Genomic DNA, 22,173 nt, shown 5'->3' on the forward strand with positions numbered 1-22,173 from the left:
GTCCCCAACTATTATCATATTGGGGTCTATCTCTACTTATAGATCTAATAATATTTGCTTTATATATTTGGTGTTAAAGTGTTGTGTGCATATATGTTTAGAATTGTGTTTCATAATGGTAGATATTATTTTTTGCTTCCAGATACAGGACTCCCTGAAGCATTTCTTGTAGGGCTAGTCTAGTTGTGATAAATTTCCTGTTTTTGCTTGTCTGGGATACTTAATTTCTTCTTCATTTTTGAAGGATAGCTTTGCTGGTTGTAATATTCTTGTCTGACTTTTTTCTTTCAGTTCATTGAATATATCATCCCATTCTTTCTTGGCCTGTGAAGTGTCAGCTGAGAAATCCACGTTAGTGTGATATGGATTCCCTTACATGTTACCTGATGCTTTTCTCTTGCTGTTTTTATAATTCTGTCTTTGTCCTTAGGTTTTGACAGTTTGACTATGAAGTACTTTGCAGAAGACCTTTTGGGGTTGAATCTATTTGAGGATATTTGAGATTCTTGTATTTGGATATCTATATCTCTTCAAGACCTGGTAAGTTTCTATATTTTGTTAAATAGCTTTTCTATGCCTTTGCCCATCTCTTCTTTTGGAGCTCCCCCAATTTGAATATTTGGTCACTTTATGCTGTTTATATGTGCTTTTCTTCATTCTTTTTTATTCTTTACTCTTTTCTTTTTTTGGGGGGCAGTGTCTGACTTTGTTATTTCAAAGAACTGTCTTTAAGTTTAGATATTCCTTCTTCTGCTTGATCTAGTATATTGTTGAAATTCTCAATTGTATTTTTAAATTTTATTCATTGAGTTCTTCAGTTCCAGTATTTCTCATTAGTTCTTTTTCAGCATATCTTTCTCTTTGTTGAATGTTTTGTTCAGATCGGGAATTGTTTTCTCCTGATTTCTTTGTATTATTTATCTATGTTCTCTTGTATGCCCCTGAGCTTCTTTAGCATCATTATTTTTAATTCTTTTTCAGGCATTTCATAAATGTCCAATTTTGGTATCTGTTACTGGGTAATTATTGTGTTCCTTTGGAGGTGTCTTGTTTCCTTGCTTTTTCATTTTTCATGTTTCTTATATAAGGATACAAGATTTCCTTGCTTTTTCATGTTTCTTATATAAGGATGCAAGATGCTGATATCTGCATATCTGGTATAACAGTTGTCTCTACCAATTTTATGGATTGGTTTTCTTAGGTAAAGACTTTTTCCTGTAGATGTATCTATATTATTGGTTGGGTAGGGTGATTTGGCTTTGATTGTGAGTTGGCACAGCATTATAGTTTCTATATGATTTCTTCATTTGTAATCAGTGTTAGTGGTGTTTGTCAGTTCTTCGGTGGGCTAGGCTGTGATTGTTAGTAGAGGCTGTGGCAAAGCTTTGCTGGGGATGGGGATTCCAAATAGTTCAGTCTTGGGTACCAGTGGTGGAAGTAGCAGGTTGGGTGTGCAGATCCGTGGCCCCCAGCTGGTGTGCCAGGTGCCAGTGGTGGCGTGTCTAGGTGGGCTGGTCCTTGGGGCTCCAGGCAGCTTGCTTGGGTGCTAGCAGTGGGCCAGGCAGGTAGGTGGGTCCTCAGGCCCGTTGGCAGTGTGTGTTGGGTCAGTGGTGGTAGTGGCAGTGGTAGGCTAATACTGAGGCCCTTGAATATCATGCACAGGTGCCAGTAGTGGCATGAGAGGGCTAGGTGGGCCAGTTTCCAGGACCATAGGTGGTGCATTCAGGTATGTGCCAGCAATAGTGGTAGCAGCAGGTTGAATGGTCCAGTACTTCGGTTTTTGGGAGGCAGGCATAGTCACCAGCAATAGAGGGATGGGTCTATCTTCGGCCACTGGACAGAGTACATGGGCAGCTGTAGTGGTGTGGTGGGCCTATCCTCAGGCTACTGTAAAGTGTACATGGGTGCCAGTGGTGGAGGATGGCAGGAGTTGATCTCTCAACTCTTGGGTAATGTGCTGGGGCTCCGAAAGCAGTGGCAGTGGTGGTGGGCAGGGTGAGTTTGCCCTCAGGCCCCTCAGACAGTGTGTGTGGGTGCCAGCAGTGGCAAGGGGGATGAGTTGATCCCCAGGCCTCTGGATGACATATGCAGGTACCTGTGGTGGTGGCTGGAAGTAGGGAGGGTCTGTCCTAAGGCCCCCAATGGGGTGCACAGATGCTTGCTGTGGTAGGTAGGATACACAGTGGTATTTTAAATTTTATTTCATTTTTGGTATATTTGCTGAAACACTCATTTGTTCATTTGTGCTTTTATCACCTAGATCACATATTCAGAGTGGAGATGACTCAAGATCTCCAATTTCTTTCATTGATTTCTGGTAGACTTGGGTGTAGGTTCCTAGGGATGAAGATTTAATGTAACTGCCTATCCGACTATGAATCAAATTCTGTTTCATGATTCACAACTTGAGTCATCAAATATTATTTTTGGCAAGTCAGGGATATTCTATAGATGTTGAAAACAGACTTCATAGTTAATACATACTAATTGTGCTGATAGAAATGGCTTTATTGAGAATTTATTACTTGCGTGTTAGATGTTAATGCAACTGAAAATTAGCACAGGTAGCAAATTTGGCTCAAATAAAGGTAAGAAATTTTATATTAAATATGTATTCATATTTGTGTATTTGTGTATGTATGCTCATGCAAATATATATGTATATGGTTGAATCATGTGAAATTACAGCTTCTTTAGTTCAAAAATAGACAAATGTCAGCAATATCATATGTTTCATATATGTATTTTTTATATATTTCAGATTTTAGCTGCCTTATGAAAGCAATAGCAAAGATGTCTAGTTTTCTTTTTTCTTAAAAAGAGGAACAATCAAACGAGTCACTTAGGTCCTAAAACAAAATTTTCTTTACAGTTGTCCCTCAGTATCAGTGAGAGATTTGTTTCCAGGATCACCTATGGATATCAGAATCCATGGATGCTCAAGTCCCTTATATTAAATGGTGTATTTTCATATAAGCTATGCACATCCCACTGTATACTTTAAATCATCTTTATATTACTTATAATACCTAGTGCAATGTAAATGCTATGTAAATAGTTGTTATATTGTTTAGGGAATAATGAGAAGAAAAAAGTCTTTATGTGTTCAATGCAGACACAACCATCATTTTTTCCCTGAATTTTAAAAATTCATAGTTTGTTGAATCCATGAATGCAGTACCCATGGATACAGAACCCATGGATACAGAGGGCCAAATATATATATATAATATTTTAATCTTGGGGAATGGTGGGCAAAATACTGTAATAAGAATGTCCTGTCTCACAGAAAACTTAGAATGCTTTTGTCCTTCCTCTAGTTAATTCTTTCAAGGTCAGGGCATATCTATCCATGAAGGCTGACATCACCATTCTAGTTCACAGTGTGAGATTTTTCCCACTGAACTTAGTGATTTTTCCTTTGCTACCATTATTTTAGTAACTCTGTATTACCTTGTTTTTAAATAAATTATAAACTCCTTGGGAACAGAGACCATACCTTATTTCTCCACAGCCCTGCAGGATCTGTTGATTTGACTGAGCATTTGACTTGAAAAGCATCCCAAATAGGATTTAATTACCTAAGTCAGTGGAGTGATAAGGAATGACAGAACACAAAAAATGATGCATCTTGGGAAATCAATCAGAGATCATCCTGCTTTCAGGAATTTACAGTCTCCATTGGGAGACAGTGCAGAAACTCATGAGGGGTTTAGTGAGGTGAAATAATCCGTATTGTAGGTTCTCTTAATTGTTCTATTTCTAGCAGAATGGTAAGAAGAAGCTTAATCTGCCATATTGGATGTTCTCTGGCTAAATTGAGTGTAACAATCTTCATCTATTGATTTTAGTATGGCACTGATAATGTTTAACTGGTAAATAATAAAAGTCTGCCAGTTACCTAGTTTGTGCACTTATATTGATAATAGGGTGGCATTTTCTTTGTTAGATGAATTCAAAGATATATGTAAATAATCTACAAATATAAAATCCAATTTTTAATATGTTCTAATGTTTAACAACACTATCTTCAACAAAATACCCCCATATCTCAAAACCCATGACAATTTTTATCACAGCTCAGGAAAGACCTTAAGGTAATAAATGACAATATTTCAGCTAACACTTTTTTCTTCTTTTGTCCTTTCTATTTTTTTAAGACAACTTAGTGCCCTAAAGAAGAAGAAAGATAATGGTTCGCAATCAATGCTCATGGACCAGACACCTAATCTGAACTTAACCAAAAAGTCAATATTTAGCTGTACCTTATCAGCGTGGAAATGTCAAGCATAGCAGAGGCACGAACAAATTTCGAAGTGATTTCTCTTTTTTTTATGTTTCCGTGTTCACAGCTATGTGGAAGCATTTCAACATCAGATAAGACAAAACGGCCTTTGGGAGAAAAAAAAAGACAGCAAATTACAATACTTGCACTTGCCGAAACCACAGTTTATGAGAGGAAAGCAGACGCTGAAGATGCATTCTATTCTCTCCTAGCCCATTCCCTGGGTCACCTTCCTGCCTGTGTGATGCTAGCCCTTAATTGTTACCCACAGCTGGCAGCCTTTAAGAGACAGATATGGTGAAATGTCTCCTTGCTGAGTAAAGTCATAATTTGTTGCCACCCAACATAATTGACACAAATCATTTGCATTCTAAATTTCCATGCCTAGGAGTAGATATATCAAGCATGACTAGAAGGACTGTGGGTCTGCGAAACAGGAGCTTCACCTGGATTTCCTGGAAGTTATGGCCAGTTAATGTAGAGAAAGAGGTTTTCAAAATTGCAAGAATTTCAGGACCTTTGTCAGAATTCCACCTCACTCCACAGGACTCCAGCTAACCTCACCCACATAACTGGTGTTGAAAGTTTTATTTTGTTAGAAAATAGTGTTACACTGGAAAAACCTATGCTGGTACTCACATTTAATGGGATGGTTGGACTGTCTGTCAGCAATGAAACATTTGGTTATGGAAAAAAGGAGACAACACAAGAAAGACAGGTGATGATTTAAATGGATAAATATGCATTATTGCTAACTGACTTTTTAAGGAATTGTGGGTGGCCTTGACATAACAGGGAACATGAACATGGAGATCTGAAAAATAGTGATGGAGAAAACATCATTTCATTTGGGACTACAGCTAGAAAGGACCTATGTGAACTAGATTCACAGAACAGTGAGTCATAGAGTTCACAAAGGCCAGTGACCAACCATTTCAAACTATGTATATAGTAAGAATCATGTAGGTGCTTGTTAAAAATGCAGATTCCTATGGCCTTCCCTCTGGAGATGCTGATTCAGGGTGTTAAAATACTTCATGCAGAGGCCATTACACTGGGGTGGCTCCATTGCTCTGGGTTTCTACTAAACAGACTGAAACCCAACTCAGTGTTAACAGGAAAACAACCAATCAGAAACTGCCAACTTACCTCTAGTGGGGCTTTCTACTGGAATCATTCAAATAAGGATACTGATCCACTTTAACCGATAAAATATTTTATTTGCCTTGTTTCATGCATTCACCCTAAAAAGCTTTCTCCTCCTGCCCCTTTGGTGGAGCCCTTTAACTGCTTGTGGTCTGGAGCTGCCCAATTCAGGAATCACTGAATGCTCAAATAAATTGTAATATTTTAATGTGCCTCAGTTTATCTTTTTTTTTTTTTTTTGAGACAGGATCTCACTCTGTCATCCAGGCTGGAGTGCAGTGATGCAATCACGGCTCGCTGCAGCCTCAACCTCCCAGGCTCAGGTGATCCTCCTACCTCAGTCTCCCAAGTAACAGACCACAGGCACGGGCCACACACCTGGCTATTAAAAAAATTTATTTGTAGAGATGGGATCTCCCTATGTTGCTCAGGCTGGTCTTGAACTTCTGGGCTCCAGCGATCCTCTTGCTTTAGCCTCCCAAAGTGGGATTATAGGTGTGAGCTCCTGGCCTCAATTTGTCTTTCAACATGGAAGACTGTGGTGGGAACTGGAAACCTGTATTTTTTTTTTTAAAACAAGATCTTTGGAGTTTTTATCATCAGGCAGATATGGAAACATTGCTGTAGGTACTCAGAAATGAGATGAATGAATGAAAGACAAAAAAAAACAAAACAAAACAAAACAAAAAAAAACAACATAATGAGGATGCCAGAAAGGCAGTCCCAGCCCCTGATTTGCTACATGTTCCAGCAGTGTGCCGGGGCTCCTGACCTTGTACAGTTAACTCCCAGATGTGGGAGAAATGGCCTTCAGAAGCAGCTGATAAAGGTTAGGTTTTCAAATGTCACATGGAATAATGCTCCTTCCCCTTTGTCCCGTGTTGGAATGTCATAGTGACATAAAAAGGAAGACTATATCCTTAAGTTAAATGAATGGTAAGTGTTAAAAACAGAAAGAACCCTGTTTAAGTCTCCCTTAGGAAGAAATCTTTTTCTTTGAGTCTTTCCTGCCACCAGACATAAATCCACCTGGTGTAAACCATCATCCCTCTTTAATCTGTCCATAAAGGCACAAAGGAGAAGTGGTGTTGAGAGAAGTATTCTGATCTCCATGTGGACAGTGCAACTAATAATTTCTGTACTATTTGACAACAACCTAGTTCTTTCTATTCTGTTTTTGTTTTGTTTTGTTTTGTTTTTAACTTTGTTTGGTCTCCAGGGGAATTGTTTAATACACTCTATGGCAAATGGGAAGGATATCTCTCCATACAATGTATAATACCTTGTTACAGTGAAAGCCTCAGAAATATGGGAGCTGAGGGGATGGACTGGAATGAGAGAAGGGTAGAATCCATATCTTTGTGCCACTGTAAGATCCTCTAGTTGAGTATGGGCACATGACAGGCTATGGGAGTGGACTGAGAAGACCCAATCACCCCCTTTGTTCAGATTTTATGGCTGCCCATCATCGTCATGGGGCTAATTTAGAGTCATTTAATTTCTGTAGAGGAGAGAATAGACAACACAGGACAAAAAGGCCTCAGTGAATTTGCTGGAACTTGTCATGCTCTAACTTTGTGACTTAGTTAAAGATTTAATGTGTATTGTTATGGGAGGAAAGTCAACAAACCAGAATTAAGGAAATTTGCAGGATCATCCACTAGTGGTTCTTAAACTTTGCTGCATATTAGAAGCACCTGGGGAAGTATAAAATATACAAGTACTCAGGCCTCTCCCCATACCAAGGAAGTCAAAATTTTGGGGGGTGTGATCCAGGCCACACTTTTTTTTTAAGTTTCCAAGGTAATTCCAACGTATCACCCAATTTGAGAATCGTTGATTTTCTAGACTGATCATATACTCTGGATCTTTTCTAGTTGTATATTATTCCTTTTACCTGAAATGTTCCTTCATCCTTTCTTCAGGCAAAGACCTGCTAATCTTTAAAAAATTCACCACAAAGATACCTTCCATTGATAGAGTTAGTTCATTCATTCAATAAATATTTGCTGAAAGTTGGTGTTGCTTCCTTCTCCATGGCACTAGCACTTAGTAACAACACTTCATTAATTTTAGTTATTTGTTATTATTACTTTTTCTTCTACAGCCTCTGACTTATTTGAAGCCAGGATTGTAAAGTATTCATCTTTGACTTTTGTAGTACATTTCCTTTCTTTTCCCCCATTTTCCCACATCCCCGGCTTGGGAATCCTAGTCTTACAAACATTCTTTGTTGAATAATTATGAGTTTTAAAATTTTATTATTTTTATTCGTACAACTTTATGGGGTATATGTGAAATTTTGTTGCATGTATATAATACATACTGATCAAGTCAGGGTATTTAGGGTGTTCATCACCCAAGAACAAAACATTTTTATTAAGTAGAATCACCCTACTCAGCTATCAAACATTGCTTTTATTCCTACAATCTTACTCTATGTTTACCCTGTACCCTTTAACCCACTTCTCTTCATCCTTTCCCTTTACCCCCAATCACTCTTCCTAGCATCTGTTATCTATTTTTCCCTTCTCTATCCCCATGTGATCAAATTTTTTAGATCCCACATATAAGTGAGAACGTGTGATATTTATCTTTTTGGATAAGTATTTATGTGTACAAATATATGTGATATTTATCTATTTCATTTAAGATAATTACCATCAGTTCCATTCTTGTTACTGCAAATGACATGATTTCATTTTTTTTTTTTTTTTTTTTTTGAGACGGAGTCTGGCTCTGTCGCCCGGGCTGGAGTGCAGTGGCCGGATCTCAGCTCACTGCAAGCTCCGCCCCCTGGGTTTACGCCATTCTCCTGCCTCAGCCTCCCGAGTAGCTGGGACTACAGGTGCCCGCCGCCTCGCCCGGCTAGTTTTTTGTATTTTTTAGTAGAGACGGGGTTTCACCGTGTTCGCCAGGATGGTCTCGATCTCCTGACCTAGTGATCCGCCCGTCCCGGCCTCCCAAAGTGCTGGGATTACAGGCTTGAGCCACCGCGCCCGGCCGATTTCATTTTTTTAATGACTGAATAGTACTCCATGGTGTACCACATTTTCTTTATTCATTCACGCACTGAGGGACATTTAAATTGATTCCAGGCCTTTCTATTATGAATAGTGCTATAATAAACATGTGAGTGCAAGTACGCTTTGATACCCTTTTCCTTTGTGTAGATACCTAGTAGTGGGATTGTTGGATGTAGTGGTAATTCTATTTTCGGTATTTTGAGAACTCTCCATATTGTTCTTCATAGTGGCTGGACTAGTTCACATTCCTACCAACTGTGTATAAGAGTTCCCTTTTCTCTGCATCCTCACCAACATCTGTTATTTTTTGTCTTTTTAGTAATAGCCATTCTGACTGGGGTAGGATGATATCTCCTTTTGGTGTTGACTTACATTTCCCTAATGATTACTGATGTTGAGCATTTTTTCATATACCTATTGGCCATGTGGTATGTCTTCTTTTGAGAGATGTCTATTCATATCCTTTGCCCACTTTTTAATGGGATTGTTTGTTTTTTCCTGTTGTTTGAGTTCCTTGTATATTTTGGGTATTAGTCTCCTGTCTGATAGTTTGCAAATATTTTCTCTCATTCGACAGGTTGTCTGTTCACTCTGTTGATTATTTCTTTTGCTGTGCAGAAGCATTTTAGTTTAATTAAGTCCCATTTGTCATTTTTGTTTTTGTTGCCTGTGCTTTAATGTCTTAGTCATAAATTTTTTGCCTAGATCAATGTCCAGGAGAGTTTTCCCCTAGGTTTTTCTGCTAGCAGTTTTATAGTTTGGGGTCTTATATTTAAGCCTAAAGGCTTAAACAATCCATTTTGAGTTTTTTTTTTGTATGTAGTGAGAGATATAGTGGTTCAGTTTTATTCTTCTGCATGTGGCTATCAAACTTTCTCAACACCGTTTATTGAACAAGATTTCTTTTCCCCAGTGTAATTTCTTGTCAGCTTTGTCAAAGATCAGTTGTTTGTAAATATGTGACTTTATTTCTAAGTTCTTTATTCTGCTCCATTGGTTCATGTGTCTAATTTTATACCAATACCAGGCTGTTTTAGTTACCATAGTCTTATAATATATTTTGAAGTCAGGTAATGTGATGCCTTCAGATTTATTCTTTTTGCTTAGGATTGCTTTGGCTATTCAGGCTTTTTTTTTTCCCTTTGGTTCCACATGAATCTTAGGAGTCTAGTCACATTCTAATTCTGTGAAGAATGGCATTGGTATTTTGATAGGGATTGCACTGAATCTGTAGATTGCTTTGGGCAATATGGTTATTTTAAATAATATTAATTCTTTCAATTCATGAACATGGGATTTTTTTTGTTTGTTTTTTGGTGTCCTCTTTGATTTCTTTTTTTTTCTCCTTTTTCTTTTTTTTTAAACTCCTGCTTTGTCACCCAGGCTGGAGTGCAGTGGCACAATCACAGCTCACTGCAGCTTTGACTTCCTGGGTTTAGGCAATCTTTCTGCCCAAGCCTCCCAAGTAGCTTGTATGCCACCATGCTCAGCTGATTAAGAATTTTTTTTGTAGAGGCAGGGTCTTACTATGTTGCCCAGGCCAGTCTTGAACTCCTGGGCTCAAATGATCCTCCTTCCTCGGCCTTTCAAAGTGCTGGGATTACAGGCATGAGCCACTGTGCCTCGTCTTCAATTTCTTTCATCATTGTTTTGTAGTTTTCCTTGTAGAGATCACTCACTGCCTTGGTTAAATTTATTACTAGGTTTTTTTTTTTTTTGTAGCTATTGTAAATGGAATTGCCTTCTTGATTTTCTTCTCAGCTAGATCATTATTGCTGTATAGAAATGCTACTGATTTTTGTACATTAATCTTGTATACTGCAACTTAATGAATTCATTTACCAAATCTGAGTTTTTTTGTGGAGTTTTAAGGTTTTTCTAGGTATAAGATAATATCATCAGCACAGAGGGATAATTTGATTTCCTATTTTCTAATTTGGATGCCTTTTATTCACTTATCTTGCCTGATTGCTCTGGCTATGGCTTCCAATAATATCGCGAATAAGAATAATGAAAGTGGACATCCTTGTCTTGTTCCTTTCTCTCTCTCTCTCTCTCGCCTGTCTTTCTTTCTTCTCTTTCTCCTTCTTTCTTTCTTTCTTTCTTTCTTTCTTTCTTTCTTTCTTTCTTTCTTTCTTTCTTTCTTTCTTTCTTTTTTCTTTTCTTTCCTTCTTTCCTTCCTTCCTTCCTTCCTTCCTTCCTTCCTTCCTTCCTTCCTTCCTTCCTTCCTTCCTTCCGTCCTTCCTTCTTCTCTCTCTCCCTTTTATTTTCTTTTTTCCTTTTGTTGCTTTTTTCTCCTTGTCCATTTTAGGTATTAGTGTGATGCTAGCCTCACAGAATAAATTAGGGAGAATTCCCTCCTCTTTGGCTTTTCGGAATAGATTCAGGGGGATTGGTATTAGTTCTTCTTTGCACATTTGGGTGAATTTGACTGTGGATCCATCCTGTCTTGGGATTTTTTCTATTGGGAGCCTTTTGTTACTGATTCAATAATAATACTGATTATTGGTCTGTTTAGATTTTACATGTCTTCCTGATTCAATCTTGGTAAATTGTATGTTTCCAGGAATTTATTCATTTTTTTTCTAGGTTTTTCAGTTTGTCAGTGTATAGTTGTTTTTCATAGTTGGTGATGATTTTTTAAAATTTCTGTCATATCAATTGTACTGCCCCTTTTTTCGTGTCTTATTTTGTTTATTTGGGTCTTCTTTCACTTTTCTTGATTAATCTAGCTAGTGGTTTATCTATTGTTTTTATCTTTTTGAAGAATCAATTTTTCATTTCATTGATCCTTTATTTTTAAGTCTCTATTTCATTTAGTTCTTCTCTGGTCTTAATTATTTTGAGTTTGGTTTGGTTTTACTTTTCCAGTTTCTTGAGGTGTCTTGTTAGATTGTTAATTTGTCATCTTTCTACTTTTTTGATGTAGGCATTTATTACTATAAACTTTCCTTTTAGCACTGCTTTTGCTGTATTCTTCAGGTTTCAGTATGTTGTATTTGTATTTTCATTTGTTTCAAGAATTTCTTAAAATTTGCATCTTAATTTATTCTTTGACCCAGTGGTTATTCAGAAGCATGTTGTTTAATTTCCATGTATTCATATAGTTTCCAAAGTTCCTCTTGGGGTTAATTTCTAGTTTTACTCTATTGTGACCTGGGAAGATACTTGATATGATTTTTAAAAATATGTTGAGACTTGTTTTGTGGCCTAACATATCGTCTATTTTGGTAAAGTTCCATGTGCTGATGAGAAGAATGTGTATTCTGTAGTTGTTGGATAGAATGCTCTGAAAATGTCTGTTAGGTTCACTTGTTCTAAAGTCTAGTTTAAATTCAATTTTTTTAAAATTGATTTTCTGTCTAGATGATCTGTCTAATGCTGAAAATGGGGTGTTGAAGTCCCTCACTATTATATTGCAGTCTATCTCTGTATATAGATCTAGTAATATTTGTTTTATGAATCTAGTTCTCCAGTGTTGAGCACATATATATTTAGAATTGTTATATATTCTTGCTGCATTGATTCTTTTATCTTCATATAATTCCCTTCTTTTTTGTTTTCTCCTGTTCTTGACTTAAAGTCAGCTTTGCTTGATATAAGTACAGATATCCCTGCTTGCTTTTGGTTTTTGTTTGCGTGGAACATCTTTTCCCATTCCTTTACTTTCTCAGTCTATATGTGTCTTTACTGGTAAGGTGGGCTTTTTCAGTCTGTATGCTGATAGGTGTATATGCTGCTAAGCAGAATATGGTTGCATCGTTTAAAAAAGTCTATTCTATGTCTTTTATGTGGATACTTTAATCTGCTTATGTTCAAGGATATGTGCGGCTTTGTTCCTGTCATATTGTTAGATGTTTTCTGGTTGTTTTTTGTATTCTTTGCTCTTTTGTTTTTCTCTTATTGTTTGTCATCGTGGTTTGGTGAATTTCTATAGTGATACCATTTGAGTCCTTTCTCTTTCCCTTCTTTGTGTGATTGCTTTACTAGTGAGTTTTATAATTTTGTGTGTTTTCATGATGGTAAATGTCATCCTTTCACTTCCAGGTTTAGGATTCCCTTGAGCATTTCTCATAGAACCAGTTTAGTGATAATGAATTCCCTCAGCATTTGCTTGTCCGATAAATATTTTATTTCTCCTTCACTTACGAAGGATTACTTGGTGGATATGGTATTCTTGGTATTCTTGGCTGCCAGTTTTTCTTCTCTTTCAGCACTTTGAATATACTATCCCATTCTCTTCTGGTCTGTAAGGTTTCTGCTGAGAAATTTGCTGTTAGTCTCATAGGGATTCCCTTATAACTGTCTAGGTGTTTTCTCTTCCTGTTTTAAGATTTGCTCTTTATTTTGACAGTCTGATTATAAAATGCATTGGAGAAGGCCTTTTTGCATTGTATCTTCCTTGGGATCATTTAGCCTCCTTTATCTGAATGTCTAAATTTCTTGCTAGACTTGGAAAGTTTTCATCTATTCTTTTGGTAAATGTATTTTCTAATCCTTTCATTGTGCCTATTTATTCTTGGGATACTAATAATTCATATATTTGGTCACTTTATGTTGTACCAAATGTCATAAAGGCCTTGCTCAGTTTTTCAATGTTTGTTTCTTTATTTTTGTCCAACTGGGTTATTTTAAAAAAAACCTGTGCTCAAGTTCTAAGATTCTTTCTTCTGCCTAATCTAGTCTGTTGTTTAAGCTTTCAAATGTATTTTATATTTCTTCTTGAATTTCCATTAGGTTCTGTTTAAAAACTGTCAATACCTATCTTTTTGATAATTTTTTGTATACAGTGAGAGATAACAATCCTGAATTGTTTTCCTGATTTGTTTGTATTGTTTTTCCAAATTCTCTTTCATTTCACTGACTTCTTGAAAATTAATATTTTGAATTCTTTATCTAGAATTTTGAAGTTTTATTTTTAATTAAGATCAATTTCTGGACAATTATTATGTTCCTTTTCAGGTATCATGTTTCCTTGCTTTTTCATGTTTCCTGTATCCTTACATTGATATTTGCACATCTGCTGTAACAGTCACTTCTTTCTGTTTTTCTATTTGCTTTCATAGTGGAAGACTTTTTCCTGAAGATGAATCTGTGGTGTTGGTTAGGCAAGGCGCATTGGCTTTGATTCTGGGTATGTGCAATACTGTATTCTCTGTATGATTTCTTTGAGTATAAACAGTGTTAGTGCTTTCTTGCATTTACATGGAGGGTTAGGGTGCATTTATTAGTGGAGGCTTTGATGAAGTTGTGCTGGAGACTGGTAAGCCATGTGGGCCAGGCTTTAGGCTTCAGTAATAGTAGTAGTAGGCTGAACATGCCTGTCTTTTTGCCCAGGGTGGTGTATGCTGGCATCTGTGTTGGCAGTTCCCAGTAGGCCTATGGTGGGCCTTCAGGTGGCTTGCATGGATTCCAGTAGTGGCAGTGGTGGGATGGGGGGGTTAACAGATTCTTTGGTGCCTGGGAAACCAGGGTGTCATGCGCTATCATGGTGGCAGTGGTGGGCTGACCCTCTGTGTCCTGAGCAGTGCAAGCTGATGTTGGTGCTGGCTGCAGTGCAGGGCTGCTCCCAACATCCCCAGACATGCCACTCTCAAGCTCTTCTCTTTGCTGCAGCAGTTGTGTAGTGCCACACAGAGGGAGGGAGGGGCACTGCCTCATGCACAAGCCCAGGCATGAGAGCCAAGCTGCCATGGGGGGTTGGGGTGAGAGTCACCACTCACCATCCTAGACAGGTAACCTTCCAGCTCTCCCTTGGACAAGCCTCCAGCAGCAGTAGGAGTGGGTGTGTGGAGGGAGAGGAGCATTCCTGTTCTCTGTGCAAGAGCCTGAGCCCAGAGGCTACTCCACTGGTAAAGAGGATGTCACTTTTTGGAGATGTGACTGCTAGATGTCACAGCTAGCAGTTTGGGCCACTGCTAGGGGCAGGGTCTCTTCACACAGCCCAAGGTAGGGAGTTTTCAGGCTCTGGAAAGTACATTCTTTGGTTTCCTTTGTCCCAGGGGCTGCCTTTTGCTACATGACACCGTCTTTTTCCCTGGGAAGCACTACTCCTTGTGAGCTAGAGTACTAGAGACCCTGCAGTACCTTTGGGTCCAGCCAGTGCTGTGCTGCTATAGCCTTCTGAGTGGATCCTGGGGAATGTCGGTGGGAGCTCCCAGGATGTGGAGATACAGGGGCTGTCTTCCCAGAGCAAGATGCCATTCCATGATAGCTACTCCCCAAATGGGTCCCTGCCACAGCTGATCATGTCTCAGCAGGGTTTGAATGACACAGGGCGAGTTCTCTGTTGGGTGCAATGCTCTTGCAGGGTCTCCAGATCACTGCTCATGCTAGTGTCAGGGTTCATGTGGGTAGAGAAACTCTCCTGTGGTTCAGATAACAACAGTCTGTGGCAGGGATGTGGACAACTGAAGCTTTCTCACTTACCTTTTCTCCACAATACCAATCCCCTTGCTATTGTTTGATCTTGGTTGAGCCAGCTGCTTGCTTCCTTCCCCTTCTGTGCCTCAGGTATTTTCCTTGAGCTCTATGTTGGATTCTAGTGTTCTCTCTTAGATGTCCTATTTGAGATGTGATTATCTATTCACAATTTTTATTTTTTCTGAAGAGGGCAGGTGTCTGATGTCTATAGTTAGCCATCTTGTGGCCTCTTGATTTTAGCCCGGTGAGATCCATATAGGACTTCTGTCTACAGAGCTATTATTTTTCTCAAAGTCTACCAAATTGTACAAACTTCAGGCACCATAAAACTTAGATCTTCCTTGGATAGGCCAAAAACCTGAGTACCACTCCCAGCCCTGTGCCTCATTCCCCCAAACTCCTCTGAGATAAGGGGCTGCCCAGGCTGCCTGCTCACTCCTGTCCTCTTCCTGGATCAGCTGGACAACTGGGTCCTTGCCTCCTTCAGAAGCTGGCTAGGGATCTGGCATCTCTCCCTGGGAATGGGAGTGTCCATGGTGGGAACCTCAGATTGGTAGTGGCTGGAGCAAGGAGCAGGTCATATGATGGGCTGACAGGTAGCAGGGTCTGCGAAAATGACTTTTTTTAGAGATGTAGTTACTACATTCAATGAATGCAACATTGCTATAATTTGATTTTTAAAAAAATTTTTACTTTAAGTTCCAGAGTACATGTGCAGAACATGCAGGTTTGTTACATAGGTATACATGTGCCATGGTGGTTTGCTGCATCTAACAACCTGTCACCTAGGTTTTGAGCCCTGCGTGCATTAGCTATTTGTCCTGATGGTCTCCCTCCCCTTGCCCCAGGCTGAAAGGTCTTGGTGTGTGCTGTTACCCTCCCTGTGTCCGTATGTTCTCATTGTTCAACTCCCACTATGAGTGAGAATATGTGGTGTTTGGTTTTCTGTTTCCGTGTTAGTTTGCTGAGGATGATGGCTTTCAGCTTCACCCATGTCTCTGCAAAGGACATGATCACATTCCTTTTTATGGCTGCACAATATTCCATTGTGTATATGTACCACATTTTCTTTATTTAGTCTATCATTGATAGGCATTTGGGTTGCTTCCATGTCTTTGCTATTGTGAATAGTGCCACAATAAACATATGTGTGTGTGTATCTTCATAAGATAATGATTTATATTCCTTTGGGTATATACCTAGTAATGGGATTGCTGGGTCAAATGGTATTTCCAGGTCTAGATCCTCAAGGAATCACCACACTGTCTTCCACAATGGTTGAACTAATTTACATTCCCACCAACAGAGTAAAAGCATTCCTATTTCTCCACAGCCTCAACAGCATCTGTTGTTTCTTGACTTTTTAGTAATTGCCATTCTGACTGGCATGAGATGGTATCTCATTGTAGTTTTGATTTGCATTTTTCTAATGATCAGTGATGTTGAGCTTTTTTTCATATGTTTGTTGGCCGCATTAATGTCTTTTTCTGAGAAGTGTCTGTTCGTGTCATTTGCCCACTTTTTGATGAAGTTGTTTGTTTATTTCTTGTAAACTTGTTTAAGTTCCTTGTAAATTCTGGATATTAGCCCTTTGTCAGACGAGTAGATTGCAAAAATTTTCTCCCATTCTGTAGGTTGTCTGTTCACTCTGATGATAGTTTATTTTGCTGTGCAGAAGCTCTTTAGTTTAGTTAGATCCTAGTTGTCAGTTTTTGCCTTCGTTGCAATTGTTTTTGGCGTTTTCGTCATGAAGTCTTTGCCCATACCTATGTCATGAATGGTATTGCCTAGTTTTCTTGTAGGGTTTTTATGGTTTTAGGTTTTATATTTAAGTCTTTAATTCATCTTGAGTTAATTTTTGTATAAAGTGTAAGGAAGGGGTCCAGCTTCAGTTTTCTGCATATAGCTAGCTAGTTTTCCTAGCACCATTTATTAAATAGGGAATCCTTTCCCCATTGCTTGTTTTGGTCAGGTTTGTCAAAGACAAGATAATTGTAGGTGTGTGGTCTTATTTCTGAGGACTCTATTCTGTTCCATTGATCTATATGTCTGTTTTGGTATCAGTCCCATGCTGTTTTGGTTACTGGAGCCTTGTAGTATAGTCTGAAGTCAGGTAGTGTGATGCCTCCAGCTTTGTTCTTTTTACTTAGGATTTTCTGGGCTATACAGGCTCTTTTTTGGTTTCATATGAATTTTTAAGTAATTTTTTCTAATTCTCTGACGAATGTCAATGGTAGTTTGATGGGAGTAGCATTGAATCTATAAATTACCTTGGGCAGTAGGGCCATTTTCATGATACTGATTCTTCCTATCCAAGAGCATGGATTGCTTTTCCATTTGTTTGTATCCTCTCTTATTTCTTTGAGCAATGGTTTGTAGTTCTTGAAGAGGTCCTTCATGTTCCTTGTTAGCTGAATTCCTAGGTATTTTATTCTTTGTAGCAATTGTGAATGGGAGTTCATTCATGATTTGGCTCTCTGCTTGTATATTGTTGGTGTGTAGAAATGATTGTGACTTTTGCACATTGATTTTGTATCCTGAGACTTTGCTGATGCTGCTTATCAACTTAAGGAGCTTTTGAGTTGAGACGATGGGGTTTTCCAAACATAGGATCATCTTGTTTGCAAACAGAGACAGTCTGACGTCCTCTCTTCTGATTTGAATATGCTTTATTTCTTTCTCTTGCCTGATTGCCCTGGCCAGAACTTTCAATACTATGTTGAATAGGAGTGGTGAGAGAGGGCATCCTTGTCTTGTGCTGGTTTTCAAAGGGAATGCTTCCAGCTTTTTCCCATTCTACATGATATTGGCTGTGGGTTTGTCATAAATAGTTCATATTATTTTGAGATATGTCCCATTAATACCTAGTTTATGGAGAGTTTTTAACCTGAAGAGATGTTAAATTTTATTGAAGGCCTTTTCTGCTTCTATTGAGATAATCATGTGGCTTTTGTCATTGGTTCTGTTTATGTGATGGATTACTTTTATTGATTTACATATGTTGAACCAGCCTTGCATCCCAGGGGCTCAATTGATCTTGGTAGATAAGCTTTTTCATGCACTGCTGGATTCAGTTTGCCAGTATTTTATTGGGGATTTTAGCATGATGCTTATCAGGGATATTGGCCTGAAGTTTTCTTTTTTGTTGTTGTGTCTCTGCCAGGTTTTGGTATCAGGATGATGCTGTCCTCATAAAATGAGTGACTCATAAAAGAGTCGCTCCTTTTCAATTGTTTGGAATAGTTTCAGAAGAAATGGTACTAGCTCTTCTTTGTATCTCTGGTAGAATTCAGCTGTGAATCCATCTGGTCATGGGCTTTTTCTGGTTGGTAGGTTGTTTATTAGTGCCTCAACTTCAGAACTTGTTATTGGTCTACTCAGGGCTTTGACTTCTTCCTGGTTTAGTCTTGGGAGGGTGTATGTGTCCAGGAATTTATCCATTTCTTCTAGATTTTCTAGTTTATTTGCATAGAGGTGTTTACAGTATTCTCTGATGGTAGTTTGTATTTCTCTGGGGTCAATGGTGATATCCCATTTATCATATTTTATTGTGTCTATTTGATTCTTCTCTATTAGTCTAGCGAGTGGCCTATTTTATTAATTTTTTCAAGAAACAAGCTCCTGGATTTATTGATTTTTTGAAGCATTTTTCATGTCTCTATCTCCTTCAGTTCTGCTCTGATCTTAGTTATCTCTTGTCTTCTACTACCTTTTGGATTTGTTTGCTTTTGCTTCTCTAGTTCTTTTAATTGTGATGTCAGGGTCTCAGTTTGTGATCTTTCTAGCTTTCTGATATGGGCATTTAGTGCTATAAATTTTCTTCTTTTTTTTTTTTTTTGAGACAGAGTCTTGCTTTGTCATCCAGGCTGGAGTGCAGTAGCACAATCTCAACTCACTGCACCTCTGCCTCCCAGGTTCACGGGATTCTCTTGCCTCAGGCTCCCGAGTAGCTGGGATTACAGGCACGTGCCACCATGCCTAGCTAATTTTTGTATTTTTAGTACAGACAGGGTTTCACTATCTTGGCCAGGCTGGTCTTGAACTCCTGACCTCCTGATCCACCCACCTCAGCCTCCCAAAGTGCTGGGATTATAGGTGTGAGCCACTGCACCTGGCCTAAATTCCCCTCTTAACACTGCTTTAGCTGTATCCCAGAGATTCTGGTATGTTGTCTCTTTGTTCTTGTTGATTTTGAAGAAATTCTTGATTTCTGCCTTAATTTCATTATTTACCCGGGAGTCATTCAGGAGCAGGTTGTTCAATTTCCATGTAGTTGTGTGGTTTTGAGTGAGTTTCTTAATCTTGAGTTCTAATTGGATTGCACTGTGGCCTGAGAGACTGTTATGATTTCCATTCTCTTTTCATTTGCTGAGGAGTGTTTTACTTCCAATTATGCGGTCAATTTTAGAGTAAGTGCCATGTGGCACTGAGAAGAATGTATAGTCTTTTGTTTTGGGGTGGAGAGTTCTGTAGATATTTGTTAGGTCTACTTGATCCTGAGCTGAGTTCAATTTCTGAATATCCTTGTTAATTTTCTGCCTCATTGATTTGTCTAATATTGACAGTGGGGTGTTAAAGTCTCCCACTATTATTGTGTGGGAGTCTAAGTCTCTTTGTAGGTATCTATGAACTTGTTTTATTAATCTGGATGCTCCTGTATTGGGTGCATATATACTAAGGATAGTTAGCTCCTCTTGTTGAATTGATCCCTTTACTATTATGTAATGCTTTTGTCTTTTTTGGTCTTTGTTGGTTTAAAGTCTGTTTTGTCCGAAACTAGGATTGCAACCCCTTCTTTTTTCTACTTTCCATTTGCTTAGTAAATTTTCCTCCATCTCTTTATTTTGAGCCTATTTGTGTCTTTGTATGGGTTATGGGTCTCTTGAATACAGTACACTGATGGGTCTTGACTCTTTATCCAATTTGCCATTCTGTGTCTTTTAATTGGGGCATTTAGCCCATTTTCATTTAAAGTTAATATTGTTACTTGTGAATTTGATCCTGTCATCATAATGCTAGCTGGTTATTTTTGCACACTAGTTGATGCAGTTTCTTCATAGTGTCATTGGCCTTTATATTTTGGTGTTTTTGCAGTGGTTGGTACAGGTTTTTCCTTTTCATATATAGTGCTTCCTTCAGGAGCTCTACAAGGCAGACCTAGTGGTGATGAATTCCCTCAGCATTTGTTTGTCTGAAAAGGATTTTATTTCTCCTTCACTTACGAAGTTTAGTTTGGCTGGATATGATATTCTGAGTTAAAAATTATTTTCTTTAAGAATCTTGTATATTGGCCCCCAATCTCCTCTGGCTTATAGAGTTTCTACTGAGAGGTCTGCGGTTAGTCTGATGGGTTTCCCTTTGTAGGTGACCTGGCCTTTTTCTCTAGCTGCTCTTAACATTTTCGCCTTCACCTCCACTTGGATAATCTGATGATTATGTGTCTTGGGGTTGATCTTCTCATAGAGTATCTTAGTAGGGTTCTCTGTATTTCCTGAATTTGAATATTGGCCTGTCTTGCTAGGTTGAAGTTCTCCTGGATAATATTCTTAAGTGTGTTTTCCAACTTGCTTCCATTCTCCGCATCTCTTTCAGGTACTCCAATCAGTCATAGGTTCAGTCTTTTTACATAGCCCCATAGTTCTCAGAAGTTTTGTTCATTCCTTTTCATTCTTTTTTCTCTAATCTTGTTTGCCTGCCTTATTTTAGCAAGATAATCTTCAATCTCTGATATTCTTTCTTCTGCTTGATTGATTCAGCTATCTTGTGTGTGCTTCATGAAGTTCTCATGCTGTGTTTTTTAGTTCCATTAAGTCATTTATGTGCCTTTCTAAACTGGTTTTTTTCTAGTTAGCAGCTCCTGTAACATTTTATCATGGTTCTTAGCTTCTTTGCATTGGGTTAGAACATGCTCCTTTAGCTCAGTGAATTTTGTTATTTCCCACCTTCTGTAGCATACTTCTGTCAATTTGTCCATCTCATCCTCTGTCCAGTTCTGTGTCCTTACTGGAAAGGTGTCACAATCATTTGGAGGAGAAGAGTCACTCTGGCCTTTGAGTTTTTCAGTGGTGGTTTTTTTTTTATTCTTTCTCATCTTCATGAGTTTTTCTAGTTTCAATCTTTGAGGCTGCCGACCCTTGGATGAGGTTTTTGTGGGGACTTTTTTGTTGATGCTGTTGTGTTGCTCTCTGCTTTTTTGTTTTTCTTTCTATAGTTAGGCCCCTCTTCTGTAGGGCTACTGTGGTTTGCTGGGGGTTCACTTCAGGCCCTATTAATCTGCTCCCATGCCTAGAATTGTCACTTGAGGAGGTTGGAGAACAGCAAGGATGGATGTCTGCTCTTTCCTTTTGTATCTCTGACCTTGAGGGGCACCAACCTGATGCCAGTAGGAATGCTCCTGTATAGGGTGTCTGACCACCCTGTTTTGTAGGGGGAGGTCTCACCCAGTTGGCATGGGAAGCAGGACCCATTTAAGGAAGTACCTTGGCTGTCCTTTGGTGGAGGGGGTGTGCTGCTCTGGGGGGAAACCCACTCATCTGAATGCCAAGATTCTCCAGAGCTAGGAGGAGGAAAGACTAAGTCTGTTGGTCCATGGATACTATGGCCACCCTCCCCATAGGGGCTCAGGCCCAGGGAGATCAGAGTTCTACCCCTGAGCCCCTGGCTGGAGTTCCTGCAGGGAGGCCCCACCTAGTCAGGAGGGATGGGTCAGGGTCCATACTGAAGAGGCAGTCTGTCTGCCACAGCTGGTGTGCTGGGCTTGGAGGAATACCTCTTGGGACCAAGCTATCCAGCCTCCCTGGCTCCAGCAGGGGAAAACACAGCCTGGAGCTATAGTGATGGGTACTGCCCTTACCCCTTCTGGAGCTTAGTGTGTTAGGTGGCTAGCAGCTGCAGTGATGGCTGCCATGCTTCCCCCAAGGAGCTCAGGTGGCTTAGACAACAGGCAGCCGCAGCTGTGGTGATGGCTGCACCTCCCTCCAGGAACTCGCCAGGCTTAGCCAGATTCCAGCCAAGTGGGTGCTGAGAATCTGTATGACTCCATGACTGGGATCCAAGGCCCTGGTGACGGGCTTACGAGTGGGATCTTCCAGTATGTGGGTTGCACAGTTCCATGGAAAAAGCATGGTTTCCTAGGCTGGGTAACATGCTCACTCACTGCTTCCTTTGGCTGGGGATGGGGGCTCCCCTGCCCTGTGTGGCTCTAAGGTGGGCTACTGCACCACACTGCCCTTCCTTCCTCTCCGTGGGTCACGCCAGCTGCCTAGTCAGTTCTGATGACAGAACCTAGATACC

At 39.3% G+C, this 22,173-nt stretch overlaps 1 long non-coding RNA gene across 1 annotated transcript in view; it reads left to right on the forward strand.

Moving 5' to 3' along the window:
- The first annotated feature begins 429 nt into the window (after positions 1-429).
- The window catches only part of LOC106997543 (uncharacterized), a 74,614-nt gene continuing 52,870 nt past the window's right edge, over positions 430-22,173 (forward strand). Inside the window, exon 1 of the long non-coding RNA XR_013415460.1 lies at positions 430-540. This is a non-coding gene — a long non-coding RNA (uncharacterized LOC106997543). The remainder of the gene's footprint in view (positions 541-22,173) is intronic.

Source organism: Macaca mulatta, chromosome 3 (assembly GCF_049350105.2).
Source record: "Macaca mulatta isolate MMU2019108-1 chromosome 3, T2T-MMU8v2.0, whole genome shotgun sequence".
Classification (NCBI taxonomy): Eukaryota; Metazoa; Chordata; class Mammalia; order Primates; family Cercopithecidae; genus Macaca; species Macaca mulatta.